The sequence below is a fragment of the Lutra lutra genome, chromosome 2 (genome assembly GCF_902655055.1).
Source record: "Lutra lutra chromosome 2, mLutLut1.2, whole genome shotgun sequence".
In the NCBI taxonomy this organism is placed as follows: domain Eukaryota; kingdom Metazoa; phylum Chordata; class Mammalia; order Carnivora; family Mustelidae; genus Lutra; species Lutra lutra.
The window spans coordinates 204,788,584-204,798,629 of NC_062279.1; positions in this window are offsets into that span (position 1 = coordinate 204,788,584).

Consider the following 10,046-nt stretch of genomic DNA (forward strand, 5'->3'; position numbering starts at 1 on the left):
GGGATGTTTGGAGAGAAAGGTAAACATCTTCCAAAATGTATTTTTAGTCTCATCACAACATGTTTACCGCAACCCTTATTTCTTCTGAGTAAAGGAAGAGAACTGTTTGGGGATCAATTATCCACAATCAGGGTTTCCAAGACTTCTGTCTCACACAACTAAGCTACTTTTATTACCAGACAGTGATTTAGTAAATACCGAGTCCCAATTGCATACTGGGCTTGGTACTTAAGGGATTGGAAGGCATGTCATACATAGTCCTGTTTTTAAGACACCTATTCATTCATTCAATCATTGTGTAATTCAACAACATTTATTAACTGTGTGTCAGTGAGCAAGTGAATCAGCTTCTCTATAACTTGACCTCAGTTTCATCATCTGAAAGATGAAGGTAATAAAATATCTCCTAAGTTTTTATGGGAGTTAAATGGGACAATATTTGCAAAAGACTTAGAACAACGTACAACACAGGAAACACTGTTAGCCTAACTTAAGAGTCCTTTATGTGCCAGGGTTGAGTTTGATTTTTTTTTCATTTAATACGGTTAAAGATGGCCCATCCTTAAGCAGCTCTCAGTCTTGCAAAGGAGACACACACGTTAAGGAACATTATTAATACAACATGAAAAGTTTTATAACAGTTACATGCAGAATGCTATGGGGAAACAGAAAGGAGAAATTCTGTAGGTTGGTTAGAGGATGCTTCTATAGACTTGCATGCACCATAAATTATTTGCTGCAGGTCAAATTTACAAAATTATACTTAGTTGTGCAAAACAAGTATTTGGTGTCTCACACAGTTTCTGAGGCTCAGGAACCAGGAGGATCTTAGCTGGGTAGTTCCGATTCAGGGTCTCTAATGGGGCTGCAATGAAGTCATTTGCTGGAGCCGAAGTCATGAAAAGCCCGCTCGTGAACAGGCAGCTGGTTCCCCCATAACAAGTGATGAGAGAAATGGAGACGAACAGAAACAGAGAGACAGAAGCAACTCACTAAGTCCAGGCTATACTGAAGGAGAAGGGGATTAAACATCAAGGGAAGAGTATCAAAGAATTTGTGAACATATTTTTAAAACTACTGCAGGTATGGAAGGAAAAGTTAAGGTTTAGCTACATAGATGGGAAAAACCTTAAGACAAGCAAGGAAATAGCAGAAACAAAAGAATAGAGCATCAAGGGGAATGAGATTTAACATTTAAATTGGACTTTAAAGCAGATTACCCTATATAAAGTAGGTGAGCCTCATCTAATCAGTTGAAGGCCTTCATAGAACAAAGACTGACCTCTCCTGGGCAAGAAGGAATTCTGTCAGATCATTGTTATTTCCATTTTAAAGATGTGGGAACAGACTTAGGTAAAATAGCTTTGCCATCATGTATTAAACAGTAAATGGCAGAGCCAGGATCTAAACCCATATTTCTCATTATAGAATCCAGATCTTATCACTGCCTATATTAGTCAAGGTTTCTCAGAGAAACGGAACCAAAAGGATGCATCTATGTTGATATCCACATCTTTATATGGAGAAAGAAAGGGAAATTTATTCTAAGGAATTAGCTCACATGATCATGGAAGCTTGGTAAGTCCAAAATCTGCAGAGTAGGCTGGCAGACCAGAGACCCAGGGAATAGTTGCAGTTCAAGTCCAAAGGCAGTCTGCTGACAGAATTCCTTCTTGCCCAGGAGAGGTCAGTCTTTGTTCTATGAAGGCCTTCAACTGATTAGATGAGGTCCACCTACTTTATACAGGGTAATCTGCTTTAAAGTCCAATTTAAATGTTAAATCTCATTCAAAAAAACACCTTCACAGAAACATCTAAAATAATTATTGACCAAAAGCTGGGCACTCCAGCCCAGCCAAGGTGACAGATTAAATTAATCATCATACTACCCTATACGGTAGAGGTAATTTGGGGTTCAGATCGCAAAGGGCCCCAAGTGCCATACTAAGCAGTTTGTTGAATTTACAATTAACCAGTAGCTCTCTCATGGCCCTGTCATGTCTAATCAGACATGACCTTAAACATCTGATAATAGTGAAGTGTTCCCATAGAATATTATAATTCTGTTAGAGAATGTATATTGGAATATTTGTCTATCAGGTTTCATCTTCAGTATTTTTTCTTAATTTTTTTATTTGACAGATCACAAGCAGGCAAAGAGGCAGGCAGAGAGAGAGGGGAGGAAGCAGGCTCCCTGCTGAGCAGAGAGCCTGACGTGGGGCTCGATCCCAGGACCCTGAGATCATGACCTGAGCCAAAGGCAGAGGCTTTAACCCACTGAGCCACCCAGGCGCCCCTCATCTTCAGTATGTTTTGACAAATGAAAAATTTGGTTTTATTGGCATTATACTTTTTCTTTTCAATATTTTCCTTTCCAGTCCACATAGTTTTAGTAATTAGCCTTTCACATATTTCAGAATGTTTACTCTTTTCAAAAATATTTTTCTCTATTATTTATTCTCCCTACTTGGGTTTTTTCTCTTAACTTTTTCTTTTGTTTCCATGCCTTATTTCAAGGATTCTTTTTAGCCATGCCTCCTACCAGAGTGAAATATGAAATTAGGAAGGGAGACAAAAATGTAGGTGGGAAAAAAAGAACCCAGTTTGTATACCAGCTGGGTTTGGTGGTTCTTAAAGTATAAACATTGTTGAAGCGTCATCTCTTTGCAGAGGATGCATAAAGCTGAAAAGATGTTTCATCCTTTCTGCTGGAGAGATTTCTCTTTGTAGCTAACATAGAGCAGGGAACTCTTTACATTTTTGCTGGAGCCTCAGAATTTAAAGTCTTACGGTCCCAGCCTGTTCTTTTGGCCCATTCCATTCTGGGTCCTCTGTCCTCTCGTCCATCAGAGGACAAGACACAGATAGGATGGGCAGGAGAGTCTTGTGAGGCTACTCGAAAATGATCTGAATTATAGGTTTATGGTCACATCCCTCCAGAGCAGGAAAGAACAGGAAGCAGTCTAGAAAACCAGCAGAGTAAAAGATCCAATAAGCCAGAAGGGAAGCAAAAATGGACTTGCACAATAAATGGGGACAGAGACCTGGTGGGAAAGCATAAAAAAAGGCAAGAGAGTTTGGCAGTTAGTTCCATGGAAATAGCCCACTTTTCACTTTTCCTCTTAAACACAGCATTATATAATTTATGAGTTTCAGAGTACCCATGGGTGGATAACACCACTAGCAGGTTTGGTGAATTCTATTAAATGAGTAGATTTTGTGGGTGAGTGAAGAAGACTTCAGCATCATTTGAAGGAGATGCTAGTTTCCTACAAAAGAAACATTTAATGCATCAGAACTGCTCTGTGTTCCTTTCTTTCCCCACCATTGCCTCCTTGCTACTGGTCATCCTACGAGCCTAACCCGGTGTGGCTTCCATCCTCAGTGCTATAGGAAAAGGGCTTCATTAACACCACGAAGAAACAAAGGTTTTACCCAAATCAGTTTCTTTTTTACTTTCGAACGTATCAACACAAATATTATGTTGATAAATAAAGGAGTTTATCTTTCTGTCTTTAATGAAATTAAATGAAATTAAATCCAACTTGGAAAAATAGTTTTCCTATTTTACCTTGAAAGATTGCCGTTGGAGGTATGCCATAAATTCTCTAATCCATCCACAGGAATATTCTCTACCATTTCATTGTGTTCCTTTACATATTTCAGGAAGATATTCTAAATATATTACTCATTTGAACTGCCTGATAGCAGAAATTAAGACCCCCAAATCTAACCACACAAAAATACTCTTTGGATCAACCCATGTAGGAAATGATCAGCTAATTTTGACTTAAATCTTATTTATATTTATAACCACTTGTATTTTAAAGTAAAAAAAAAAATACATACCCCAAATTCGCTACTCTATAAGATAATTTCCATTCCTGAATCCATAATGTCTTCTAAATGCTTGAGGACCGAGTTGGGTAAGGAGGAAAAATAATGCTGCAGAAATATGGTGAGAGGAAACAATCTTTGTGCTAAAAAAAAATCAGTATTCTTTGGGAACTTCCCTTCCTCCCACAATATCAGATATTCTCCATCATGTCTCTCAGGGAGTGCTACTGATCAATTTTTATAGGCCCATTGGAACTTGGCCTTCTGACCACTATCAGGAATTTATAACATACATATAAATAGGTAACGAATATTAAAAGCCTGATTTGAATGCCAAGTCAGGTTTTTTCCACCCAGAGAATTGTTGAATAGAACAGACTTCCTTTGACAGCTACTCCCACATACGTTATAATATATGCACCATATTCGTTACTGTAGAAAGTTACCGTTAAGGCCACAGAAACTAGATCTTGTCTATATGAAGAAAACAAGGCTATATATGTTACTAATAATATTGTTTTGGTATTCATACATAGTATCTTGCTTTTTGCCTTTGTCTTTAAAATATATTTTATATATTTGTGCTTTAATGTCTAAAACTATTCAAAAGCCAAGTAGTTATTCATTAAGTTCTCATGAGTCACCAAATTCAATTTATAAAAATTTTACTGTCAAGTAGTGGCTGTAGACTTTTATAAGTTTGATACACATTAAACAAAGGAACCAAGACAAAATGTAATTTCAATGCTAACAAAACCAGGATCTTTTATCATAACACTAAATTTAACCTTAAATGTTAGGTGTTAAGTTAGAGTAAAAGCCAATATTAGAAAATATTTTCAAAAGGCTTTTTTGGGGTGGAGGGCTTTTTTTTTTTTTTTTTTTTTTTTTTTTTTTTTTTTTTTGTAGTAAGAGTCAACCATTTTACATTTAAAAATTCCTTCAAGTTTGTAGCAATCAATACATATTCTCATCTTCCACAGCAGCTTGAGGGGGTATAACCCAAGGGGTAGATGTCATGACAACAGGAATTTCTGGTCTGAGCATCCCCTGTGTAAATCCTGGTACCCCATTCCTCCTAGAACTCAAACTTTCTCCTTTCCCTTGGCGGGTCCTGGAAGAGTAAACTTGATCTGCTTGACAGCTGTGGAAAGAATTTCATCTCTGTTCTCTGCCTGATTGCCTTGGCACAGCTGCCCCGTTGGCATTCTTCAGATGGGTGATGACCTTGGTATGACACCTAGGGGTCACTGCTTCACAGTTTGTGCTTAAGCAACCGTCACCGTCCTCACTGCTGATACTGGATTAGATCCCTCTTAGTCAATGTCTGTTTTTCTAGGTGATGAGGGAGTGGAGTGAACTGGGGGTCTGTCTTTGCTGGTGTTATAACCCTTTCCATGAATTTCCAAATAGGGTGGTACTGCTTTCCATTTTTATAGAGCTCGCAGTTTCAAATTTTACATTGACACATTTCCTTGTGAATCTTAGCGCTTATGCTCTCTCTCTGTCATCAACTTCTGTGGCTCTGGATCAGGTAACATTTAAAGTGATCCCATGTAACTCCTGAAGAGTCTGGACACTTTGACTCCCAACTATTCGGAGTGAATTTCCTGCCTACTTGAGGTCACCCCCAAAGAAATTAGGGGGCAGTCTCTCTGTCTCGCCCGATCCCTTCCTGTGGAGACTACTGTGAGTTCCAGAGTATTCTCTCTCTCTCCCTCTCCCTGTCTCTGACCCTCTCCCCACCTGTTTCTCAAGATCCATAAAAGCATCTGGTGGCCTTATTTTTCAAAGCATGGAAGTAAAGAAAGACCTCCTGTTAAACGTAACTGACTTTTTAAGAGAAAAATTCACTTTCTGTCAACAAAGGAGTAGAAACATAAAATTCTACTTATAAGAGAATTACAATGGCTTATTCATAGAATGTTAATATAAATAATAATATAATAATATAATAATAATAATATAATACTCTTCATTTAATATTATGGTTAGTTCAGAAAGAGATAAGGAGAAAGCATTGCTCCTGAAGATTACATTTAAAGCCAATCTTTACTATTCAGTTTTCTCAGTTTTATTTTTCTTATAAGAAACCGTTTTGTATCTAGTTAGGTCAGCCATCTTGGTTCTTCAGAGTTGACTGCGTTTTTATAAACTGTTATTCATAATCATTCACCAACCTGTGTGTGTGTGTGTGTGTGTGTGTGTGTGTGTGTAGCCTGTTTTCTGAGTAGGCCCCTCAGAGAAGCTGTTGGGAAGAATTATTTCCTGGGATGAAATATCCTGGCCAGAGCAATACATGTATTTGCCATGAAGTTGATGAAATTTTGCCTTATCACCAGAGTCCCCCACTTCTCCTTCTTTCAAGAGCATCCATTTTCTTTCCTTTTTAAAAATGTTTTTAAAAAGGTTTTTTTTTTTTTTTGAGAGAGAGGGAGCGAAAGAGAGAGTGGGAAGGTCAGAGGGAGAGGGAGAAGCAGGCTCCTTGCTGAGCAAGGAGCCTGATGCAGGACTTGATCCCAGGACCCTGGGAGCATGACCTGATCTGAAGGCAGGTGCTTAACCCACTGAGCCACCCAGGCGCCCTGAGTGTGATAAACTCTTGAAAGCATATTTAAACACAACCTGGTACATTGTGTGGTGCAGACTGAGGTTAATGTCAATTGATTTTTCAAGCCACATTTACTAGTAAAATCTGTGGTTATATGGAACTGTATCTGATTCAATAAACAAATATCCAAATGTTTATTGAGCATCAGCTATGTATGAGGCCTTGACCTGAGTTAAAATACTGACAATAGAAGCAGGAGAAAATGTTACAAACACAAGTGTGCTTATTGGGAAATAGGCAGTGATCATAATTTTTTTTTAAAGATTTTATTTATTTATTTGACAGAGAGAGATCACAAGTAGACGGAGAGGCAGGCAGAGAGAGAGAGAGGGAAGCAGGCTCCCTGCTGAGCAGAAAGACTGATGCGGGACTCAATCCCAGGACCCTGAGATCATGACCTGAGCCGAAGGCAGCGGCTTAACCCACTGAGCTACCCAGGCGCCCCAACAGTGATCATAATTTTAAGGGAAAACTGAGAACAGCTCTGCAAATATTTTGTGGAACTTTTTTATGTATTCTTGGGAAATGGAGTATCCACTTTCCTAATATTCTTTTATTCTGTCTTTTATTCTAAGATCCCGGTAAAATCCTTGTGGGTCGATCTCATCTCCCAGGGCTCTTTTTATTGTCCCAATAGAGGCTTACTGTGAAGTGCTCCTTCTACCATCCCTCCAAACATGTTCTGTGCTCGTCCCTTAGATTTATGGCAGGTTCCAGTACACAGGGAGAGAATCATCAGAGGGGTCTGCACAATGATGACCTTAGTTAGGATAATGCCTATGTTGTTGACACAAAAGACTTAAAAAATACAGATACCAAAGTGGTGGCTGTATAATATGGAGAACCCAATTCTGTCCACCTTGTCACTTTTCCATACTTAGGGAGCTGGCTTCGTTTCTGCCTGACAACAGCTCCCCACCACATCCTGATTCCAGCTCACCGGAAGGAGAAGGAGGGAAGGAAGCACCTGACCCAGCATATGCCGCCTGGCTTGCGTCCCATGGACCGTGCGATGTTAGCAGAGTTTGGGTCTCGCTTAAACGAGCGTTAGTACGGAAGATGGAGGATATCGAGAGGACCGTTAATAACTCTGCCACATACTAATAGGGTCTGGAGCTCTTAAACTGTGTTTAAAAAACAACCATATGGACTCTGAAAAACGATCTGAGAATTTTGAAGGGGTGGGGGGTGGGAGGTTGGGGGCACCAGGTGGTGGGTATTGTAGAGGGCACGGATTGCATGGAGCACTGGGTGTGGTGCAAAAATAATGAATACTGTTATGCTGAAAAAAATAAAAAAAAATTATTAAATAAAAAGGACTCTGTAGTTAAAAAAAATAATAATAAAATAAAAAATAAAAAACAACCAGCAGTGGGTGCTCTGGCGGGTACATCGCTCCCATCCCGGTTCCCTGGAGAGTCTTACAGTATTTAGAGTACGGGGGTGGGGGAGCTAGGAAACGGGGAAGGAAAGCGGAGGTCTGATCTCAGCTCACTTTGCAGCGTGTCTCCGCTGACTGTCACTGCAAGACAGTGTGACCTCCGCACGGAGCGCCCCAGGGAGCCAGTTTAGATGACGGCGCTGACCGGCACATCCAAACGTGCAGGGATGGAACAGTAGGTTCAGGATCGAAGGCAAGTACGACTCTGAAGCCGAACGTAACCCTTTCCCATGCAGCTGAAATCTCGACGTTCAAATGCCCTCCACTTTGCTGTGTGTAGGTAAGGGGTTGCCTCTTCGGCGGCCCTGCCATCCTGGCTTCATGCCCTGTTGACCCGCGTGTGCTGGTCTCCTGCTTCCTGATGCCGGTCAGGCGGAGCCCAGCGCCCCACGCGCACCTGCAGGAAGCCCCGCAGTCTGCAGCACGTTCCGCAGGCCATGCGCTTCCTTCCTGAGCGACTCCGGAAACTGGCTGTACGTCCGGATTGTCTCGATTAGGGATCTTGGCTGATGGAAACAGAAACCCCCTCCACTCAGCTCTGTTGGTGTGGGAGGGAGGGTTGATGGTTGAAGGGATTCAGGGGATCTAATTTCAGGAGGTAGAGGACTGTTTCACCGGAAGTAGGTAACCATCCCCAAACTACTTTTCCTGGTGTCCTGTGACCTCTCATCTCTGCCCCTCGGGGTATGTCCGTTTGTGCCCTCTCCTCTACCCATCCATTTCCGATCTTTCTAAGGCTTATCTGAAATCTCTTATCTGAGACTTTGATTTGCCGCAGTGTTATGGTGGCCCCAATCCTCCCACGGCCCAGAGCTCCTCTGCACAACGTGAACACCTCGGTCTCTGTGTTTTGGTTCAGTCTCTGAGATGAGAACGTCCCATTGGCTTAGGCTGAATGAGACGTCTACCCGTGGTTGAATCATTTGTAGCCAGGAAAGCAGAGTTCCCTGAGACAAGCATAACCAAAGGCTAGAAGGCAGGTTGTCCTAGAGTAGGAATGGGAAGGTGACTGATACATCTAATACAAACATATTACAATCTTCTTCATATTTTTAACCCCAGTCCAAATTGGGCTGCCCAGGTTAGTCCTGGAATAGTGTTAAACCTCTGGTTAGTTACAGAATGCCATCTGACCAAATACCATGACTGGTACCAGGGGTGAGCCCCCAAACGTACTACAGGTCAGCTACTCCCGTGACCACATAACTTGCTGCCTCTTGCCTTCAACCACTTATGCTCAGGAACTGGCAGCTTCAGACTCTTCCATAGTGGTCTCGGCTTATGGAAATGTGGTACATCTCAACACCAGGATTCCTTCTTATTTTGGATATGACTTCTTCATATCTCCTTTTGAAATCTTTCATGATTTCCATCATGTTCCTTTGAATTACATGATCTGTGAGCTTCATTTAGAAACACAAAAATATACTTTATGAATTGACCTGCAGCAGGAGTACATTGAAGTTTCTGTGGGTGTTGGAGCTTATAGGGTTTTAGAGATATTTTTTTTTTAAAGAAAAAAGAATATAGAATTATCAAGACAAAATTAAGTATGAAATTGATCCTCTATTTCAAATGAAATAAGAAACACAAGAGATATCTGTTTAATAAATGGTTCTTACATTTCATTGGGCATAAAAATAACATGGCAGTCTTTTCAAGTATAGATTTCTAGACAAGGATGCCTACTCTCACAACTTTTATTCAACATAGTACTGGAATTCTTAGCCAGAGCAATTAGGCAAGAAAAAAAATAAAAGGCATCCACATCTGAAAGAAGTAAAATGATCTCTGTTTGCAGATGACATGATACTACAAATAGAAAACCCTAAAGATCCACTGTAAAAACTGTTACATGTAGTAGACAAATTCAGTAAAGTTGCAGGATATAAAATCAGGCATCAAACTTCCTGATTTTGAGCTATAGTAAATAAAACAGTATGGTACAAACAAAAAGACATATAGATCAGCAAAACAGAATAGAGAGCCCAGGTATAAACCCACACAGTTAGTTTCTGACAAAGTTGTCAGGAATATACACTAAAAATCTGCATAGCAGGGCACGTGGGCACCTCAGTTGGTTAAGTGACCGACTCTTGACTTCTGCTCAGGTCATAATCTCAGGGTCGTGAGATAGAGCCCTATGTGGTCAGGCTC